Source organism: Macaca mulatta, chromosome 2 (genome assembly GCF_049350105.2).
Source record: "Macaca mulatta isolate MMU2019108-1 chromosome 2, T2T-MMU8v2.0, whole genome shotgun sequence".
NCBI classification, from domain to species: Eukaryota; Metazoa; Chordata; class Mammalia; order Primates; family Cercopithecidae; genus Macaca; species Macaca mulatta.
In genome coordinates, this window is record NC_133407.1 from 203,289,049 (window position 1) to 203,310,787 (window position 21,739).

General features: G+C 37.8%; 1 long non-coding RNA gene across 1 annotated transcript in view; it reads right to left on the reverse strand.

Moving 5' to 3' along the window:
* Positions 1 to 2,209: 2,209 nt before the first annotated feature.
* The window catches only part of LOC144339555 (uncharacterized), a 168,812-nt gene continuing 149,282 nt past the window's right edge, over positions 2,210 to 21,739 (reverse strand). The window contains exon 3 of the long non-coding RNA XR_013414606.1: positions 2,210 to 2,276. This is a non-coding gene — a long non-coding RNA (uncharacterized LOC144339555). The remainder of the gene's footprint in view (positions 2,277 to 21,739) is intronic.

The window sequence follows — 21,739 nt, forward strand, 5'->3', positions numbered from 1 at the left end:
CAAAGATATAGAAGTCAAGCAGAAAGAAAGAAAGAAAGAAAAGAAAGAAAGAGAGAGAGAAAGAAAAAGAAAGAAAGAAAGAAAAAGAAAGAAAGAAAGAAAGAAAGAAAGAAAGAAAGAAAGAAAGAAAGAAAGAAAGAGAAAGAAAGAAAGAAAGATCATATCTTTATTTTGTGGCGGCATGGCACATTTGAAATAAAATTGGAAAAGATACGTACTAATAGGTACATACACCCTTTAAAATATTTAGATATTTCTCTTTTTTATTTTTAAATGTTATTTCCAGGAGCACAGATTCAAGTTGCCGTGAATAGATACTTCCTAAAATACCTTAGCTCTATTGTGATTTTACATTGTATGTATTCTTTCAGGCCCCCAATTTTTATTTTGCATTAAAAGAAAATCAGTTTACAATTAAAAGACCTGATTCGGATGTACCTATATTTGCTAAAGGAATAAAAGTAATTATTAGAAAATCTTTCTTTCTTTTTAAGGATTGTTAGATAGCTAGTAATATCTTAGTATTCAGATAAATTTCAAATCACCAATAATTTTCCTTTAAATGTGGTCATCAGAGGACCAAATCATAATTCTCTAATGAGAGTTGAACTACCTGGTAGCTTGGCCCAGAGTATGAGGGCTATGCTAGTTCCCTGGACTGGTTCACTGCTGATTCCTCGAATTTGAAGGCAACAATCTATAATGGGAGAGGCCAGAGGATTTGCAGCCAAGCTTTCTCAGAAAAATACTTAGCCCCTCATCAGTCGTGTAACCTGCACAATATGTGTCAGTTTCCTCTTGCTGCATAACAGAGTACAATAAAATTAGAAACGTAACACAACACACGTGCATTACTTCACATTTTCCATGGGTCAGGAATCTGAGTGTGGCTCAACCTGACCCTCTGCTCTGGGTCTCCCAAGGCTAAAATCAAGGTGTCATCCAGTCTGCAATTCCCATATGAAACTTGGAGGTCTTTCTCCAGTCTCATTCAGATTGATGGCAGAGTTCAGCTTCTTGCAGTGAGAGGACTGAAGTCCCTGTTTCTCTGCTGGGTGCCAACGGGAGTTGCTTTCAACTCTTGGAGGCCACCTTCAGATCCTGGCCATATGGCCCTCTCAAAACACAGCAGCTTACTTCTCCAAAGCCAGAGGAAACTCTCTAGTCTGCTATAGAGAAGGCTTATGTAATAAAAAATAATCACAAGAGGACTGTGCCATCACTCTTGTGGTATAATTTGCTTAGTTATATTCACACACACCAATTCCACTTAAAGGCAGGGTATTAAGCAAAGCACATGTACACAGGAGACAAAACAGATGTACAGAGATTTTACTCTGCCATAAGTCTGCTGAGTGACCTTTGTCAAGTATATCTCAGTGTATGAATAAGCTTAGCACATATCTCAAAAGTCTGGTAGAAAGAAAAGTTAACATAGGCTGGGTACAGTGGCTCATGCCTGTAATGCCAGCACTTTGGGAGGTTGAAATGGGAAGATGGCTTGAAACCAGGAATTCAAGACAAGCCTGGATCACAGAGTGAGGTCTCATCTCTACAAAAAATAAAATAAAATGGGTCAGGTGTGGTGGCAACACATGTAGTCTCAGCTACCCAGGGGTCTGAGGTGGGAGGATTACTTGAGCCCAAAGGGAATCAAGGCTGCAGTGAGCCATCGCTGAACCACCGCACACCAGCCTGGGCAGCAAAGTGAGACTCTGCCTCAAAAAAAACGGGGAGGGTAGCACACATACACACACACAAAAATTACTGGAGCAATGCCTATGCTATGGACTCAGTGAATGGCAGCTATTTTTAGACTTTGCCCATTAACACAAAAGGCCCATGCCTTCTGCCACCTTACACTGTACTCAGGATTAACAATGCAAAACTTTTTCACAGCTGCCAAATATGGTGAACCATTTCCCTTTAAAGACTATAGTTAGCGTTACCTTACGTAAACATAGGTTCAGTACTTGAGTATCTGTTGTTTAAATGAGCTGATAAGTGACAAAATGTAACCAGGCTTTTAGAATGAATGAATCTAATAAGCTTAATCAAAACCTTACAGTAATTGCTTTCTAATTTATGAATAGAAAATCACTTAAATGAACTCTGATTGTTAAAAAAGATATAGACAAATATCAGTATCAGTAGGCATAATTTTCTCCTATATTAACTCCAACATACATGATTTTAACAATTTTGAAATCTCCCCAAACGTTTTCTCCGCCTTCTCACCATGCAGTCATGTGAATTGGTGGCCTAGAAGGCATTATCTGGGGAAAAACAAACAAAGCTATGATTTGCTAGGGCCAAGCAATGATTATGTTCTCACAGCCCTACAGCTAACCTTGTTCTTGCTTTTTGATCTGTACTTCTTTGAACGCTGTGCCTGTGTCTGGGAAAATTTCACCCTATGAATTCTTCTCTAAGATGAAAGCAAAAACCCGATTTCCCTTAAATCTAGAACACAGGCCTACAAATCTTCCTGAGATTTTTATTTAAAAGAGACATTATTGAAGAAGGTGATATCCAGGCACCCTTTTCATGAGGGTGCCAGTGCCTAGCAGAGACTGCCAGCGTTGAGAAGCTGTGGTGGCAGAGGCTCTGGCAGGAGGGGCTTTTGCCCTGGGTCAGGCAGTACAGTCGTAGCTTCATGACAGCAGTCAAGGGGTGAGGCCTGACATTGCTTCGGGAAGCACAACCTCCAAGCCTGCTTCTTTTTCCCTGCTCAAGTTTGCGGGAGCTCCTAGTATTCTTTGATACCTCTTGATCTTGGAACCAGCTAGAGTTAACCTAAATGAAGTTATCTAGAATAATGGGGGACTCCTAATGATATAAGCTCCCAATGAGCAAATAAAAATAATCTAGGCAAAGGAGATGCTCAACAAGGTCACACCAAGGAATATGTTGTTTGTTGCCAGGCATGTGTTTGAGCTGATAGCTGGGAGGTGTTTAAAAGATTCAAGTATGAACCACAGTCCCAGTCCTACCTAGAAATACCAATGTGACCCATAGCTGTAGCCTCTTCACCTTTGTCTGTCTCAGTCTCCTCATATCTAGAATAAAATGTTTAGCCTAAAAATTCTCTGAGGTTTATTCCAGATTTATGTATCTATGGATTTAACTTTAAGCCCAAAGCCCTCACAGAAGCATATGCCGCTAATCCCAAGTAGGAAGAAGAATGCCAGGTCAGATTGCATATCGACTTCACTTCATAGCAATGAAGGAGGGAGAAACTTGGATCTGAAATTCCTCATTTTATGACTGACAAAACCTGGTACAATGTTTTGCTAATGTTGTAAAACTATAGTGACTCTTACACCTGTAATTGTTTGGGGATAACACTAGTGAAGTCGTTAGACAGCACAGAACTCTGCTGGAATTTCTGATAAAAAATTATGTTTCAATTGAAATTTTTAAGTTAACTTTTTAAACAAATTACTTTAGATGCACTGTTTTGATTACCTTATCAATATTTAAATTTTACTATTGCACCCAAAAATCAGTTATGCGTTTCAAAGACTGTTTTAAAAGTTGGCTCCATTTGTGTGGTAGGCAGAATTAGGCCATATCCCCCAGGAATGTCCACGTTCTAATCTCTGTAAACCCGCGAATACGTGAGGTTACATGGCGCAGGGAAAGTTATGGTTGCTAGCCGGCTAGCCTCAAAATAGCTAGATTATCTGGAGTCATCCTAGCAAGCCCAGTGACATCAGAATCCTCCTTTAAAACGGGAAAGAGAAGCTGAAGAGCTAGAGTCAGAGGGAGATGTGACTACGGAAGAAAGAAATGGAGCAAAGCAACGTTGCTGGCTTTGAAGATGCTGCGGGACCACAGGCCAAAGAATGCGGGTGGCCCCTGCTGGTGAAAGAAAGAAAGAAATGGACCCTCTAGAGCCTCCAGACAGGATTTCAGTCCTGCTGATACCTTGATTTGAGCCCACTGAGACCCTTGTTGCATTTCTAAGCTACATAATTATAAGATGATGGATTTGTGGGGGATAAGCCATTAGAGGTAATTTGTTACAGCAGCTGCATCAAACTAATACAATTAATAAGTGTGACTTTACTTTCTCCAGGAGGGAAATTTCTGGTGCTTCCAGCTGTATATCAAAACGTATTTGGTAAGCAAGTTCATCTAGATAAAATATGTTTTTTTCCTCCAAATTTCAACAGAACACACCTCTACTATCAAACAACTCTTTAATAACTCCCAGTCAAATACAGAAAATAGAGACAAACAACGTTTTATATCTGTGTCCACCCTTAGTTACAGAGTAAACAATGACTACAGGTTCCTTTAAAAGCCAAAAATACATCTTACCAAAAAAAGAAAATCCCAGTCTGAATAATGAGACTATACTTAAACACAGAGCGCTCCAACAACTCAGCTGAAACGCGATGCATTTCCTAACTATTAACTTGGTTGCTGACCATGAGATGCAGGAGGCAGGTGTTCAAAGCAAGCATGCACTTTACCTGAATTTATTCAGTAAAAAAATTTCAGCTTCTAAAAATTGGTTTTAGGAATGATAACGACAATATTTTTTAAAGTTTGACACGGAATTAACTTGTTGCTGAGAATTTGCACATGTGAATTTACCTTGACATTGATTTTTCACAATCTTTATAAAGAAGAAGAACATAAATAAACATGGCACTTTCCAGGTGACTGCAAATTGTACCAGGGAAAATAAAATCCTCAAATCAAGTAGAGTTTTGCAATAATCTTGTCCTTGGGGTGAAACTGTAGCAAGAACATGCTTCTAGAATTTCTAATATTGAAACACTGACTGCTGTCCGAGGGAGAAGAACATTAAATCAAATTCCACAGTGGGAACAGGGGTGATCATGAGATTTCTTATTCTCCCGTATTTCTCTGCCCATAATAAATCAGTTTTCCAAGTTGAGAGTCACAGACAAGATCTGTTAATTATCTTTCACACAACAGTAAGAAGGAGATGCCTATTCCTGACTTGAAACAATTCGAGGTTTGTAACATTGGTGTGATACCTTATGCAAAAACCCTGGACTTGGTACTAACAGCTGTCAAGGGACCCACATTAGCCACAGCGGTCAGAGGATATTTATACTTCCCATCGTTAGGGATGAAAATCCTCGGTGACCATCACCAACCAGAAATCGCTGCCAGCCTTCAAAATGACCACCTTCTATGGAAGCCAGTGTTTCCCGGAAGACAACAGATCTGCAGCCAAAATATCCTATGCGGATTCAAATAATTCACCCTGGTATGATTTTATAAACCTTAGAGAGCTGCAACAGCAGATGAATTGTATTGTTTACAAAAAGTTAAGCCACTTCTTAAGATTATGGTTACAGATATACTTATTCATTCCTTCGCCACATGTGATTATTAATACAATATCCATATTAGGATTTTTTCTATTTCTGATGTACACAAAAATCAGGTCTCTGTGTGAAAATGCTTTTTAATTCATATATGAATGAACATTCAGCATAGATGTGATTGCTAATAATTTTCCCACAGGTAGTTTTTGGATTATAAGAGCATAGAAATGATCTATAGTTATGGTCAGTGATGATAGTCAAATACTCAAATCACATTGTCTTTAAAAAAAAAAAAAATTTCTACCTTTTCTGTTGGAAATCACACCAAAGTACCTTGATACAATGTCTTAAAAATATATAAAAGAGTTTCTGTTGTTTTGATGTGTGATAGTTCATATGTGATGTTCATCAACAAGTAGAGATTGTCCCTCTACCTATTTCATCAATTAGGTTGCCATGAGTTTGATAATTACACACTAGGTGTTTCATGCAAAAGGCAGTATTACATTTATAACATGAACTTATTAGAACTTTTAAATACATTCAGTAGCAATAACTATAGTATCTGTTTTCCTTTTAAAAATGTTCTTTACAGAAAACCAAATACCACATGTTCTCACTCATAAGTGGGAGGTGAACAAAGAGAACACATGGACACAGGGAGGGGAACATCATACACCGGGGCCTGTCAGGGGGTGGGGGGCTAGGGGAGGGAGAGCATTAGGAGAAATACCTCATGTAGGTGATGGGTTAATGGATGCAGCAAACCACCATGGCACGTGTATACCTATGTAACAAACCTGCACATTCTGCACATATATCCCAGAACTTAAAGTATAATTTTTAAAAAGGGAAAAAAAAAAGGTCTTTATAATGATTACAATTCTGAACCTTATAACACTATCCTCCTAAAATAACATTATTGGATCTCTTTTTCTACCTCACTCATGTTCCATTTTTAATCATAACCCTTCACAAACACATGGTAAATGCAGTGATTTATTGTACTGGATTTTTAACTGCCTATCCACATTTATGCTTTGCTGTTAAATCTGTCATTCCTGACAAACACATCTAAACAAAAACATTTGTTTATGGTATGAGATTAGGAACAAAAATCAAGAAAAATGATTTAGAACAGGGAATGATCTGATTTTTCAGACAAAAAGAACTAATTGAATCGTTACTTCAACAAGGAAAGACAAGAAGGACATTTGGTGAATATTTGCAAAAAGGAAAAAAAAAAAGCTGGTCTCATTGGTCGGCAGCAATGATCTACAGCTCTGTATAATGTGGTTCCAGCTCTATAAATCTGTTCTACTCCACAATACTTTCCCGAGAAAGTGATATATTTCTACAAAAGTTCCATCTAAATGTCACCCTGAAAGCTTACTACGTTGAGGATAATTCCAAATGCAGAAGTGTGCAGCACGACCCCTTTCGTGACCCGAAACTGACTTATTTGTCAACCACGAACATGTTTATAAAGTAAATACAGAAATATTTTAACATTTTAAGGAGAATGCTTGTCTCCTTTAAAGTACGTCTAACCTTCCAAAGCTTCTAAATGCTAACATCTCTAAGCATACAAAGCTTTGTTCCTCCTGAGGTACTGAAGATCATGCTCGTTGGATTACTGAAGTAACAAATGTGTAGTATAAACCCAAGGGTGGAGAGTCTGAATGGCTCTAAGGAACTCTGCAATGTCATAGGCACTGCATGCTGTGAGTGGCGCACGTCTGAATAAGCCCACGCACGCCTAGTATCAGGTTGAAGCACGTATAAATAAAAGGCCCTAGAAGGTGAGAGATGATGGTAAGTTAAAACACTACATACAAAGGAAGGGAATCCAGATTCTCATGATAAAATATTTTAAGATCTCATTTTGTTTCTAACTGGGCTTTAGAAAATTTGGGGAAATCCAAAGTTAAGTAGACAGAATATTCAGGTAAATAACAGTTTAAATACATATACATGCATACACAACATAATTTTTTTTTAAAAAAAACACCATAATTTTTAGCTGTTTTGTTTTGTTTTAATGAGGGATTGAAACTGTGTACTATTAACATATGTCCAAGAATTGCAATTTACTACATCTGACATTATGCTTTCCTATGTTATAGGGTAGACTTTAGCAAATCAACTTGCAGATTATAAAGTGCTACCAATCACCACTTCTGAATTCATAATCTACTGATGCATGTTTAAGATTTCTACCTCCTTAAATTACCATAAACATCCACAACCCTCCCTTCATAAATGTTCCTCAGAATGTTGTAAGACTCAAATGTAAGTGGATGCTAAGTATTCTGAAGGCAATTGCTTCAGTGTAACGCTACATGTAAGAACCTTTTTCTTTCTTTCTTTCTTTTCTGTTTTTGTAACCTCCTCTATAAACAGGCTACACAACTTCAGTATTTTAAAAGTGAATGGGTTTTTTTTTTTTTCAGTTTTATTTTGGTGACCCTTTTAGAACATGTAGTTAAGATTAAATACAACCAACATGATCATGCATTTTAAAAAATCACCATTTTTTAAAGAAAATATCATGCAATTTAAAGGTTTTATAAGCAGGGTTAGTATTAGAACTATATTATATGGGCTAATGATTTTTGTTTAAGAATGTTTTGCTTCAGACTGTCTGAATACAGTCATCCCCTGATACCTGTGGGACACTGGTTCCAGGACCATCCTCAGAATCTGCACATACTCAAGTCCTTTACATAAAACGGTATAATATGTGTATATAATCTATGCACATTCTCCTGTATACTTTAAACTATCTGCAGTTTTATGATACTTAACACAATGTGAATGCTATGTAATTGTTATACTGTATTGTTTTTCATTTGTATTATTTTTATCTTTTTTTGTTTTTCATTTTTTCAAATATTTTCAATCAGCACTTGGTTGAATCCATGGATGCAAAGCCAGAGGACGTATTTTTAATCCCAAAAGTGTTGAACAAGTCACCGCAACCAGTACAATTAGTCAATCAAGTTTGTTTTAAAAAGCTGGTGGTCAACAGTTGATTGGATAAAAATATGTGGTATTTATACACCATGGAATACCACACAGCCATAAAAATCATAAAATCATGCCCTTTGCAGCAACGTGGATGGAGCTGGGGGCTACTATGCTAAGCGGACAAACCCAGAAGCAGGAAATCAAACATTTCACATTCTCACGAGTGGGACTAAATAATGGGGGAACGTGGACATAAAGATGGAAATACCAGACACTGAAGACTCCAAAAGTGGGGAGGGCTACAGGGGAATAAGGGTTAGTAAACTACCTATGGAGTATAATGTTCGGTATTTAGGGGACAGGTGCACTAGACGCCCGTTCCCCACCATCACCCATGTAACAGCCATGAAACAAATAACCTCTGAATGTGCAATTAGAAAAGAAGATCAATAAAGTAAAAAGATGATGGTGGCGATGAATACGGTCTGCCTGATAAGCTTGGCTTTGTGTCCCCACCCAAATGTCACCTGGAACTGTAGCTCCCATGACCCTCACAGGCTGTGGGGGGAGCCCGTGGGAGATAATTGAATCATGGAGGCAGTGACTCTCCACGCCGTTCTCCTGAGAGTGAATAAGTCTCGTGATATCCGATGGTTTTACAAAGGGGAGTCCCCTGCACACGCCCTCTTCCCTGCCGCCATGGAAGACGTGACTTTGCCCCTGCACACGCCGTCTGCCCTGCCGCCATGGAAGACGTGACTTTGCCCCTCAGCACACGCCGTCTGCCCTGCCGCCATGGAAGACGTGACTTTGCCCCTCAGCACACGCCGTCTGCCCTGCCGCCATGGAAGACGTGACTTTGCCCCTCAGCACACGCCGTCTGCCCTGCCGCCGTGGAAGACGTGACTTTGCCCCTCAGCACACGCCGTCTGCCCTGCCGCCGTGGAAGACGTGACTTTGCCCCTCATTTGCCTTCAGCCATGATGGTGAGGCCTCCCCAGCCCTGTGGAGCTGGGAGTCAATGAAACCTCTTTCCTTTAGAAATTCCCCAGTCTCGGGATGTCTTTCTTAGCAGCATGAGAACAGACTAATATGCTCCCCTTTTAAATCGATAATCAATCAACTTAAGGATGTGTCCAGATATTCCTCCCCTCCCCAAACTTCAGCTTAAGGGTTTAAGGGCTGACACAGGATGTGTCAACTTGTGCAAGCTAATCCGCAAACAAACATACCAAGAGGACAGCTAGAAAATCTCCGCTCTTCTCTCCAACTTTTCCTGATAAAATATGCCAAAAATGCATTTCAAACTTCCAGGTTTCAAATTATTTTGGAAATAATTATTATGGATCTCCACTGATAGGCACATAGGACTTAACTTGAAATCCTGTGCACATAACATAACACATAATCCAAATCCTGTTGGATTTCCCAGTGTCTATTATCTCTATGTTTATGTCCATGTGTCCCCACTGTTTAGCTCCTACTTATAAGTGACAACATGCAATACGCATGTAAGAAAGAAGGCATTAAACTTGGAGGGACTACAACTAGAAGTAGTTTTGGCTGGACAGAAAAACGAAAGCCATGATAGCAATGAACAACAGAGGTCTAGTTAACTTTAGCTGACCGTTTCTGAATTTCTGTCTAAACTCACTCTATGATTACTATTTTTAGAAGTTTATTCCTCAAGAAAAGTGACTTGACATGTCAGTAAGTAGATTTTCCAATTATTGGAGGTAGGGCTGGGCAGGAGAGGTTTTTCCATCTGACCTAAAGAACTAAATTCAGATAAAATATTTTATACAATATTGTATACAATTTATACAAACATAAACTAAGACATTTCACCTCACCGAATCCGGACTCATTCATGATGGAGGTTGCCTTATTATGATAATTACATATAACATTTAAATATTCAAGTAAAAATGTAACTCTCAGTTACTAAAACACAGGACTGAAAACATATTTCCATGAAGACATAAAACTAAAATTTCCATATCATACATGTTTGTTAATATCGTTGGTTAATTTAGTTTCAAATAGATAAATTACATTGTTAGACAATTATAATAGGTATATAAAATACAGATTATTGAGTTTATATTTAGTATGCTTGCACTATATATTTGGGAAATAGGCAAATGTTCGTTAAACTATAAAAAGTTCTGAAAAGCGATTTTATGAGTAATACTGTATCTGCTAGACTACTTAATCTACATTAGCAAGAGTTCATACAAGAAGATATATCATCAGGAAGGCAGGATTGCAATCTGCCCCTTATCACAGTAATATGAAGTTAATCTCCAGAATAAAAAAGATGGGTGGAAGAAGTTAATGAACCCATTTATCTTAATGTGTGGTAAATCTAATGCCAAAAGCAGCACATGATATTTTATTCACTATTTTCCTAGTGCATCCTACATTATAGAAGACAGTTATTTTATAGCATATGATAACATCTCTTTTGACTTCTATTTATATGAAATAATAGTTCAAATATAAAGAAATGTCATGGCGAATGTATCCAAATGCCAAAATATACATACATGTTATTCTCATCACAGTGGTAGCAAATCTTTGCTTATTAATGAAGACCTACTTTTAAAGAATAGAACATTGTTTAGGTTTTAAAATGAAAGAAAAAGAACATCTACAATGCAGTTTTAACCCTTTTTACAACTAGAAAATAGTCTCAGACTTTAAGTGTTTTATTTAAATTTAACTCTAGAAATAACATTGCACTTCTCAAAGCTCTCTAAGTCTTAGTAACTTTGCATAAGATGTAAAACTTAACTAAGTCAACAGACTTGGCCCTCAGATATTTTATTTTAAAAACAAAAACTAAATGAATCGTGTACTTTCATGTAAAAAGTAAAACTGACCCTGAATAAGTTCGATGGATTATATCAATGTCAATATTTTTGTTATGATATTGTCCTGTAGTTTGGCCAACATTACCACTGGGGGAAGCTAGGCAAGTGACAATACAATATTTCTGTATTATTTCTTATAACTGCCTAGGAATATATAATTATCTCAAAATTAAAGTGCAATTCATAAAACTAGTTTCTTTCAAATATAAATAACCAAAGTTCATAGTTCTTGAGGAAAAATCCAGACTTAAACACTTTCAAACATTTATAATTTCCCTAGTCAATTTAACATGTGATATGACTACTTTGCTATTTTGAAGGTGATGACTTTGTGTTCACTTGTCCTAAATACGGAATGAGCTTTACAAAATATCACTTACAAAGAGATTGTTCAGTTTATCACATCAGATTTGAAGATATGAATGTCAGATTATGCAGGGAAAATTTCAATTTGGAACAACAAACAGTAATTCCTGAGAAATCTGCTATAAAAAGATATCAACATAGTGAAAGATTACAAAGATTTCTGGTTCTTACATTTTGTTTTATAAAGCAGCAAGAATATTTGCCAAAGTCCTTACAGAAACACTGGGAAATTTTACTTTAATCAGAAAATAAGGAGATACCCTACGTTTTAATAATATTGCATGCAAAATGTGTATCATGCAGACAGTTTAACAACAAAAAAAAAAATCTCAAGGACAGCATCATGAAATAATTGGGGTATGAAATTCCATAAGCAAACATTACTAATTTAGATTAACCAAGCATTTCTTGGCTAGAAATTAAACCCATATTTTATTTCACCAATTAACGTTATTATAGAACAGAAATCATTTCTGTGTACATGAGTCAGTCCTAGCATACACATTTGATGCTAGATGATAAATGGTGCAATTTCCAGGGTAAAGCTGGGATTACATTACTCCATTGTCTCTTAATTTTAAACAGAATTAGCATCTCTTCCTGGAAGACATCCTGCCCCTTCCTACACCATGTCAAGGGTTGTTGACTTTTTCTTACCGCTGTAGCTCTTAACATATCCTGTGACATAGTTGCTTACATATAGTTTATAAAATAGATTGAGAACTTTTAAATTTATAAAGTGTGTGTAAAAGTGTGTATGATTATTTATATTCCCATTTCATGAAAAAGTAAATCATATTTCGGACCTAAAATTGTTAAAGGAAAGATTTTCTATAAATATTTTAACAGTTCTTTTGTCATTGAAATTTAGATCATTCAGTTATGGAGATTTCTTCATTGAAGAGAAAATATCTCTTCAAAACTCTAAATAAGCTGAGATTTATCAACTAAATTTATAGGAATACAGTCTTTAGAGGTATATAATTTATCTTACAGTATTTTCCCTTCTAAAATTTGTCGTGTTTTGTCACAGGTTTAAAGTGCAAGGCAACTAATGACATGAAAGGATAACGTTGCCTATGTAGTATAAGTGTACCTGATCTTTTCTCAGATATTTATTATTTTTTCTTTTCTTTGCTGTCAAGTAGAGTGGTGACAAATATGTATTATTGGTAAAGACCCACAAAATTTGCATGAAAATAATAGTTGCATTAACTAGACATGCTTTCTGTGATACTAATCTGCAAGATTCTGCAGATTACACCCATTACAAGAAGCTTATTTCAGCATTTTACTTGTAAGAAACAGTGATTAATACACTTAAAAGTAATATTTGCAAACATTGTTATAATATAGTCCATGTGTAATACATATGTGAAAACAAAGTCTACAAAAAGTAGGATTTTATCCCTTCCTTGATCAGTTCAAATTATTTCATCAGCTAAATTCCTTTGAGATGTGTAAGACAAGGTGCTTCTTTGGAGGAGCTTTGGACTAGAACTTATAACTGTCGTGACATGAACACAGTTACATACCAAGGTACTTCATTTTTAAAATAAAGAAAACAGACATGACGAAAATGTATTTTAGAGTTTCCAATAACTGAAACTGTTATTTTTTTCAAATGAGGCACTAAATAAGTGCATAAGTAAATTTTTTTCAGCCTAGGCAATATGGCACTATATATAAGAACAAGTAAATATAACAAACAGTACAAGATTCATCTAGGGAAAAACAATCCTACACATGATAAAATATGAAAGAGCAGAAGAAAACTCATCCGATGATGTGGGATAAGCTCATCACAGGATATCAATGTATCGCCAACCTTTGCAGATTTAAAATATGGGCAGGCAGTAAGGAACAGTTCTTCTGCAGGAAGAGTTGCCTCTAAGCTTCTACCCTCACTGTTTAATGAAAATGATGGGAATATCAGTAATTTCAAAAAGCATCACAGCAATATTCATTAGAGAAGACTTTTGTGGATTCCCTTTCACCTGCTGAGCCCCGTTGGAAGGAATCAGGTGTAGGAGGGAAGGGAGCCATTTATAAAGGCAAAGAAGATCTAGAACAACTCTGGCCATCAGGTATTGAGAGAGAAGACGGAGAGCACAGCAAGGACACAGGCTTTGCAGAACCTGATGGAGAAATAAACACTGTAAGAGATGCGGTGGCCACAAGACCCAGCCGGCGGGTGGTATTTATAACCTTAACTGCACCTCCCACCTGGGTGTACTAGTTCCGGCTCTCTAGAGGGACAGGACTAATCGGATAGATGTATACATGAATGGGAGTTCTTCAGGAGAACTGACTCACATGATCGCAAGGTGAAGTCCCACAACAGGCCGTCTGCAAACTGAGGAGCCAGGAAGCCAGTTCGAGTCCCCAAACCTCACAAGTGCAGCGCAGCCTTCAGTCTGTGGCTGAAGACCCGAGAGCTCCTGGCAAATCACTGGTGTAAGCCCAAGAGTTCAGAAGCTGAAGAACTTGGAGTCTGATGTTTGAGGACAGAAAGCATCCCGCACGGGAGAAAGATGGAGACGTGAAGACTCAGCCAGTCTAGTCCTTCCACGTTCTTCTGCCTGCTTCTATCTTAGCCACAGTGGCAGCTGATGAGACAGTGGCCACCCGGATTGAGGGTGGGTCTGAGTCTCCTCGTCCACTAACTCAAATGTTGATGTCCTTTGGCAATACCCTCAAAGACACACCCAGGAACAGTTATTTGCATCTTTCAATCCAGTCAAGTTGACACTCATCATTAAGCATCACACTGGGGAATAGCAAGCATCAGCCACCAACGACTGTCAGAAAACCATTCTGTGCTCATTTCGTCAGAGCTCTGCTATGCTCGGGTTGTACTGCAGCACTGTATTAATACGCTGGGGCAGGAGGCGAAAATACAGAAGACTACTAATTGACCTGATTTCCAGAGAGGGACTATGCACTATCAGGAGTGAAAAATTTGCAGCATGCCACCCAGGGTGCAGGGACACACACATATCTTCCTTGTTTGATGAAAAAGTGGCACAAATTAGAGAATGTTGGACAATAACATTTATGAATTAAATTCAGAGAAGAATATGTGGAAAGAATAAATTAAGAAGAGGTGCTTCTCTAAAGAGTGTGATATAAATTACTTAGAAAATATTTAAGGCCTAAATATTTTCTCATTGTTCGTCCTTGTTGGAGTATTTAATACATATACACTAAAGGAACGCTTGTGGCCAGGCTCCGTGGCTCTCGCCTGTAATCCCAGCACTTTGGGAGACTGAGGGAGATGGATCACTTGAGCCCAGGAGTTTGACATCAGCCTAGGCAATATGGCAAAACTCTGTCTCTACAAAAAAAAAAAAAAAAAAAAAAGGTAGCCTGGGGTGGTGGCATGTGCCTGTGGTCTCAGCTGCTCCAGAGGCTGAGGTGAGAGGATTGCTTGAGTCCAAGAGGTCGTGGCTGCAGCAGTAAGCTCTAGTCACACCACTGCACCCCAGCCTGGGCAGCACAGTAAAACCCTGTCTCAAAAAAAAAAAAAAGCAAAACCAAAAAATGCTTGTGATAATGTGAGACACTAAGATTAAACCGAAAAGGAGGCCCCTTACACACACCACCTAGGCTGAAATAAGAAGTTGCCAAAACCCTTAGGGTCCCTGAGGGTCCCTCATCCTGACAACTGTCTCCCCCATACAGATTACCATTATCCTGTATCTTGTGTGGTTTTTAATTCCTCTTTATTTTTATTAATAGCTGTACCATCATAAGTGCCTCTAATACGTTGTTCAGTGTTGCATGCTTTGAACTTTATTCAGGTATACTCAAGAAGTATGTATCTTTCTGTGGTGTGCTATTTCCATTCAACATTGGGTTCCTGAGATTAATCTTGCTGACATTCACAGTTCCATTTTCTCATTCACAGTGCTGCGTAGTATTCCCTTTGTAAACATGCTATGATTTGTTAACTTATTCTCCTGTCAATCTTCAGTGCCCTGTCACCCTAGACATAGCTGCCATGGTGCTCTCGTGTGTCCTGACGCACATGTGTCTGAGCTTCCTTGCTTTTTAGGGATCAAATGGATGGATCACAGGTTGTGAGCATCTTAAAAGGGATTGTATAATTCCATATTGTTTTTTCAACCAGTGTGACACTCGGTAATCTCATCTGCAGTGCATAAGGGTTGCAATATTGCCATGTTCAAATTATCATTCATATGATCAAAACTATTGACTAATCATTTACTGCTTACAATATTAAGTTAAAATATTTGCAGTTTATGTACGAACTCATTTTCCTGCCTTATCACTATCTGTTTCCTACTCTAAAACATAAACCTGAGTGCCGCTCATGACGTGTGTCTCCCTGTCACTGCATGAAAAATTCACAATTTTCAAGTTGCACAAATACAAGTTTAATTTTAATTTTATCTAAAATTGTATGATTTCAATCAGAGTTGCTCTATCTCTAGCAGAAGACAGAGCTTTACTAAACCCCACTGTGCAAAGGAAGTGTGTGTATAGGTTAAGAGATGTCAATGCAACCATTTTCTTCTTTTTAGCATAGAACACCTGCCCACCTATGGGAATGCAAACAATTTACTCCATGTTTCATTCACAAAGTACTGACAATACAGTCCATAAAATGTTTTATGAGGACTAAAAGAGATAATATGAAAAGCCTCTAATACGAGACTCAGTATCAAGCAGACATTCAATAAAGCTATTGTTATTCGGCAGCAACTCACTGATAAATCACCAACTTTGAGGGCTACTCTAATAACAAACAGGTGTAATATATCCATATTCATTAAAAAATATAATTTCTCCAAAGTTGTAACTTCAGTAGTATTTACTATTGCAGGTAAGATAACTTTACTGATATTTTAAAAGCCCCAGAGTTCTTTATTGCAGTAAAAATGTAGTAATCTGCAGATTAGATTATTAGGTCAGAGACTAACACACTTCTTAGTAGAAATTAACTGGGCTCAAAGAATGTACATACTTTCTGGGCATACGTCATGCAGACAAGCATATTGTCTCTGGTCTCAAGACTGAATTCAAGGCTAGCCTATTGGAACATCTACATCTTATTAAATTATGTTTACACTAAGTTAAAAGCATTTTAATATAATTATCGCTGAGGCTTGTCATCACTCACAAATCCCAGAAGGGCTGTGTAGGATGACAAAGCCGACCACAGATCCAGATCCTAAGCGATAAGCAAGACTCCTTCTCACCTCCACACGGTGTTGTCAGTCCGCACTGAGGGAAATCTCTGTCACTAACATCTATTAATGTCACACATATGTTGAGTGCAGCTAGGTCTTTTCGTAGAAAGAGATGGACAGGGAGAAATGGAGAATGAATATTAGCCTTAATAAATGGATGCAGAGGATCAAATATTTTCCTTAAAAGAATATTTTTGGTTCTTTCCATCTCCTCTCTCCCTATTTAGCTATATTTTTAATGAGAAATATTAACAAATTATTAGTCCACAAGCTCAACCTTTGTGCACTGAGAAATAGGATTAGCACGGCTTATAAAATGTATTTGGGGGGAGGTTTCAGCTCTTGAGGAATTATAGGGTGTATTAATTCTTACTTATTTAGGTTACAGACTGTTCAGCCAGGAATTATGTTCTAATAATTAAGTACAGCATTGACAGAGATCCTATGGTTGTTACTTATATATCACTTCTGTTCCAAATGCATTTAAGTTGCTTGCAAATGCATACAATATAGCAATATAAAATATTTAAACTCTTTAGAAAGAACCTTTAGGAAATAAAATAATAGGGAAGCAAGATGGTGTCAGAAATGTGGTCAATGAACAAATGGATACTTGGACGAATCATGCACTGAGTCAGGGTAGAGCACAAACTTGACTTTGAGTTTTCTAATTAACATGCAGAAAGGAGAAAATATAACCAGTAACAAGACCATACATAATATATTCTAGTTATTTGCGAGAAATACCAATATGAAACAAGAGAAAATAATTCCTATGGCCCCTCATAAAGAGAATGTTTTATGATGGCTAAAGCATTTCAGTAAGAAGCAATTGTGTTGGGCCCAGTATGATGTGGTCCAGTTAGGATTTTTTTTTCTTTTTTGGCGGAGTCACCGCCTGCCTTGGCCTCCCAAAGTGCTGGGATTACAGGCGTGAGCCACCACACCCGGCCAGTTAGGCATTTTTTGATGGTCTCACTTAATCTGGAAATCGATTTTAGATTACATGGCAAAATGGATGGCTTCGTTTCCTCCAGACCATCTTCCATAAATATATTTATCTTATCCATGTGTCTGAGAAGTATCGAGCTGCAGTGAATTTGTGATTATAGCCCCTGACAAGTACCAGGAAAGCTGTAAATCTATGTTTTCATTTACAAACAAAGTTTTACACTCCAAAAGTCAACAAAATTGCACAAACATCCTTATATGAAAAGCAGGAACTGGATAAAGATGTGCCTGAACAGACCACTCAATTTCTGACTTAAAAGGTATACAAGCAGCGCTGGCAGTCAAAGTGAAGAGGTCCTCAGAAAACAATTGGGGGACTACTTTAATGAAAAGAGAGGCAGGAGATAAAGTTCAACAGCTGTATTCCATAAAGCATACTGGCAGTAATTCGTCAAAAAAAGAAAAAAAGAAAAAACCTCTCCTAATGAAAAATGGCTCAAGCCTTAGGAAAGAAGAAGGAAGAGAGAGGAAGGGAGAGGAGGAAAGAAACAACGACTAGCTATAGAGTGCTTGGTTTTAACCAACAAAGATTGCTGAAATACTTTCCAAAATAAACCCGTGGCAAAATGTTGAACTCGGAAACAGAAATAGACAATTTGATGCACAAAATAATCAGTTCTAACATAGTCAAAATGTACAAAAGGATACAAAGCATTTGTGGTGTTGAGTAAGAAATTAACCATGTACATTTGCTAAAAGTAGAAATCTGGAGACAGAGACTGAAAAATATAATGGTCCCTAGGGCTATTTTGTCATACTTATTTATAAAGTAAATACATAAAATTGAAGTCTTTCTCTGTAACTTGTGTCTCCAAATTTCCCAGAGTCTTTTATTGTTTCAGATCCAGTCTGGCTTCACTCATTTTTGTTCTCAATCTGCTTGGCTCCTGAGGCCACTGGAGTCTGTGCTCCAGCGCATGTCCATTCCACAGTGGAATGTGAGAAAGTAGCAAAACACAACAACAACAATAAAAATAAATAAAATTCTATATTTGAGTCTGAGTGAGAGCAGCTAGAGGTGACTGAGAGTAACTGAAAAAGGTGTACAAGAATTTTGCTAAAATCATGCCTCAAAGATTGTACAGTATGAACCATGTAATACGGCACTCGGCCACACGGGGGCACTATACGGTCAGCTTTCTCAGATGAAACCAAAATGTAAAAGGTATTTGTAAAAACAAGATTTGATGAAAACAAATTACATTCTCTCCCAGCTAACACAAAAAATCAAAATTCTGGAACATTTAAAGGCCCTATGTGCGGTTTGTAATAAAATGGAAATAACTAGACTCGCTCTCACATCCGTTTCACCTGCAACTTGGCCCCTATCCGTTTTTCAAACAGCCTAGGAATTTTTCAGCTTCAAGGCCTTTGCACATATTCTACTTCTCTCTGCCTAGGACACTCTCTGACCCCCTTTAATCTTTTAGGTCGCAGTGGAAATGCGATTTCCTCAGAGACAGCTGACCTAGACACCTTACCTAACGCAAGTCTCTCTTTTGTGTATTTCAGTCACGGCACTTATCCCAGAGTATCTTATGGATGCACATTGCACAGTCCTGTGTGAGTTTTTTCTGTTCCCTTCAATATGCTGCAAGCTCCATGAGGCTAAACAACTATCATTTTTGGTCACTGTTTAATCCCCAGAGCCTAGGACAGTGGGGCATAATAGAAACAAAACTATGTGTGAATGAATGAATGAATGAATGAATGAATGAATGAATGAATGAATCCCTATGACTGTGGCTTATTTTTCCCTACGAAGTTTGACTGAGCCCCACACTCTCACAGAAATCTTTACAATAACAAAAAAGTAGTGAATGTCACCGTGTGTTTTCTGACCAGTAGACCTGAGAACTTGTCTGGAGGTTGTATGAATTATGGAGAGTTCTGATATGCTCTTTATTCAACGTTGCTTCCCTTCTGTTTAAAAACCTGCTCTTGTTTGGAAAGGGTGAAATGGGACAAGCTGAAGAACACGGATGTTTGAGGGAAGAATGCTTCCGTTCACCCACCTCGTGATAACTTGCTTCCAGCTTTGGTCCTTGTTCTCTGATCCCACATCTTCCTTTGCTGCTATTTTGTTTCTATCCTTGTTAAAACTTGGTCAACAAATGCAGAAAAGAGGTTACAGAGGAGTTTAATGCTGCCCTTTCTTAGCATGAGAACAACATAATTCTCTTTTGTCTCCCAACTTTACAGGTACTTACTGTGGCTATAAAACGGTCACTTACAAATTAGCACCAACAAAAGGCTATTAAAAGTATTTGTTTATGGGACACTGGTAAAAAGTATTTGTTTATGGGACAGTGGTAAAAACACCACCACTCAACAGCCTGATGTAACTTGACAAAACAATAGGGAAGGAGATAGAAAAGACAAAATGCATGGGGTGGAGGGAACCACAGCAAGGCAAAGGGATCCAAAGACAATCTTCACACAGTTCCAGGTAAGGTGGATTCCAGAAGGCCAGAGGCCATTTGCTCCTTGATACTGACTCCATGCTTAGCATGATACTACAATATGATAGTGGATTAAGTAGATAAGTGCTTCCTGAAGGATTAAACGGAAACTATGGTTGGTCATAAAGAGGTGGCAGTGGTTTTTTGGTTGTTTTGGTTTTGGGTTTTTTTTGGGGGGGAGGGGGGGGAAGGGGGTTTGGCCAATGAAGAATTGGTTAGGGTATAAGGTCCGCATTTCCAGCTTCCATCATCAAAGACTGAAAACTCCAGGTGACCTGGAGTGAATGTTAGGTCTTCCCCAGCCATGGTCTTTAGAGTGTAGAGGATCAGACCTCAGCAGGACTCTGGGAAATTCAATAACCTTGTTACTCTTAGGTCAGTAGCTTTGGAGTTGTGCTTTCTCCATTTTTCAACCTATAGTACACTCCGCAAAAAGGCCCAGAACTGGCGAAGGAACAAAGCAGCAAAAAGTGAGGCCCAATAAAACTTCAGGCTCAAGAAGACCCCTTACAAATGAAAAGGGAGAGAATGTTCCAGGAGACAGTAGGTGAGAAGAGGAGATAACTAAAAGCACAGTGGCAAAATTTTCTTACACGTAAGGGATGTCTGTTAATTCACGGCACTGTGATCTGTTAGGACAAATGTAGGATCATCTGTATGCTTTAAATACCTTGTGTGTAAGATTTTAATTATTTATTAGAAGTCAAAGAACCCCGTTTAAGATATTTGGATATTCCCTGCCTTTCCTTTCCAAGATTCAGAAACTATTAAGGGTAAAAATAAGATTGCAACAAATCTAAATTTTATGGAAGTCAAATAAAAAACACTTAACCATATGTAATTGCATGCATAAAACACTGCATTAAAATGCCTTCTAAGTGTCACATAGTCTTTAAACAAATAAACTTTCAGTGATAGCACAGCTTTTTGGTTCAGTTTCTATTTTAATCTCTGATATTCGCACATACCTATGCACACCTGGAAACATCTATTACTGTTTCAAAAAGACAACTATTAGCAAAGTTCTTATATACACCTGCATATCATGCATTAAAATCAAGTACTTTATTCATTTCATTTCTTCAAAATTATGTTGATGTACTAATCAGGTATTCCATCCTTTCTACAATATGATCTTCCTAGAATAAGCTACGCAACTTTCTCAAAGATGCAAAATGACCATATTTAAAGTTTGGATGAACTTTATTTCATCTTTAATTTGTTTCTGTCACTTTACTATGTTCTGGGATGGTTTTTTTTAACCTCTCTCTCTCTCGCTCTCTCTCGCTCTCACTGTCTCCCTCTCTCTCACACTCTCTGTCACACACACACAAATACACATGCCTGGTGCTGTCAGCTCTGAGATTCCTGATGATCAAGAGAAACAGAACATCTTTTAAACTTGAAGTACATTCATTATGTCAATGAATGGCCATGTGTTTGCGCCATTACAGACAAAATTACAGCAGTAATTTTTGGCTTTCCAAAAGCCAAAACTGTAGGGATCAATCAACATAAAATGTCAT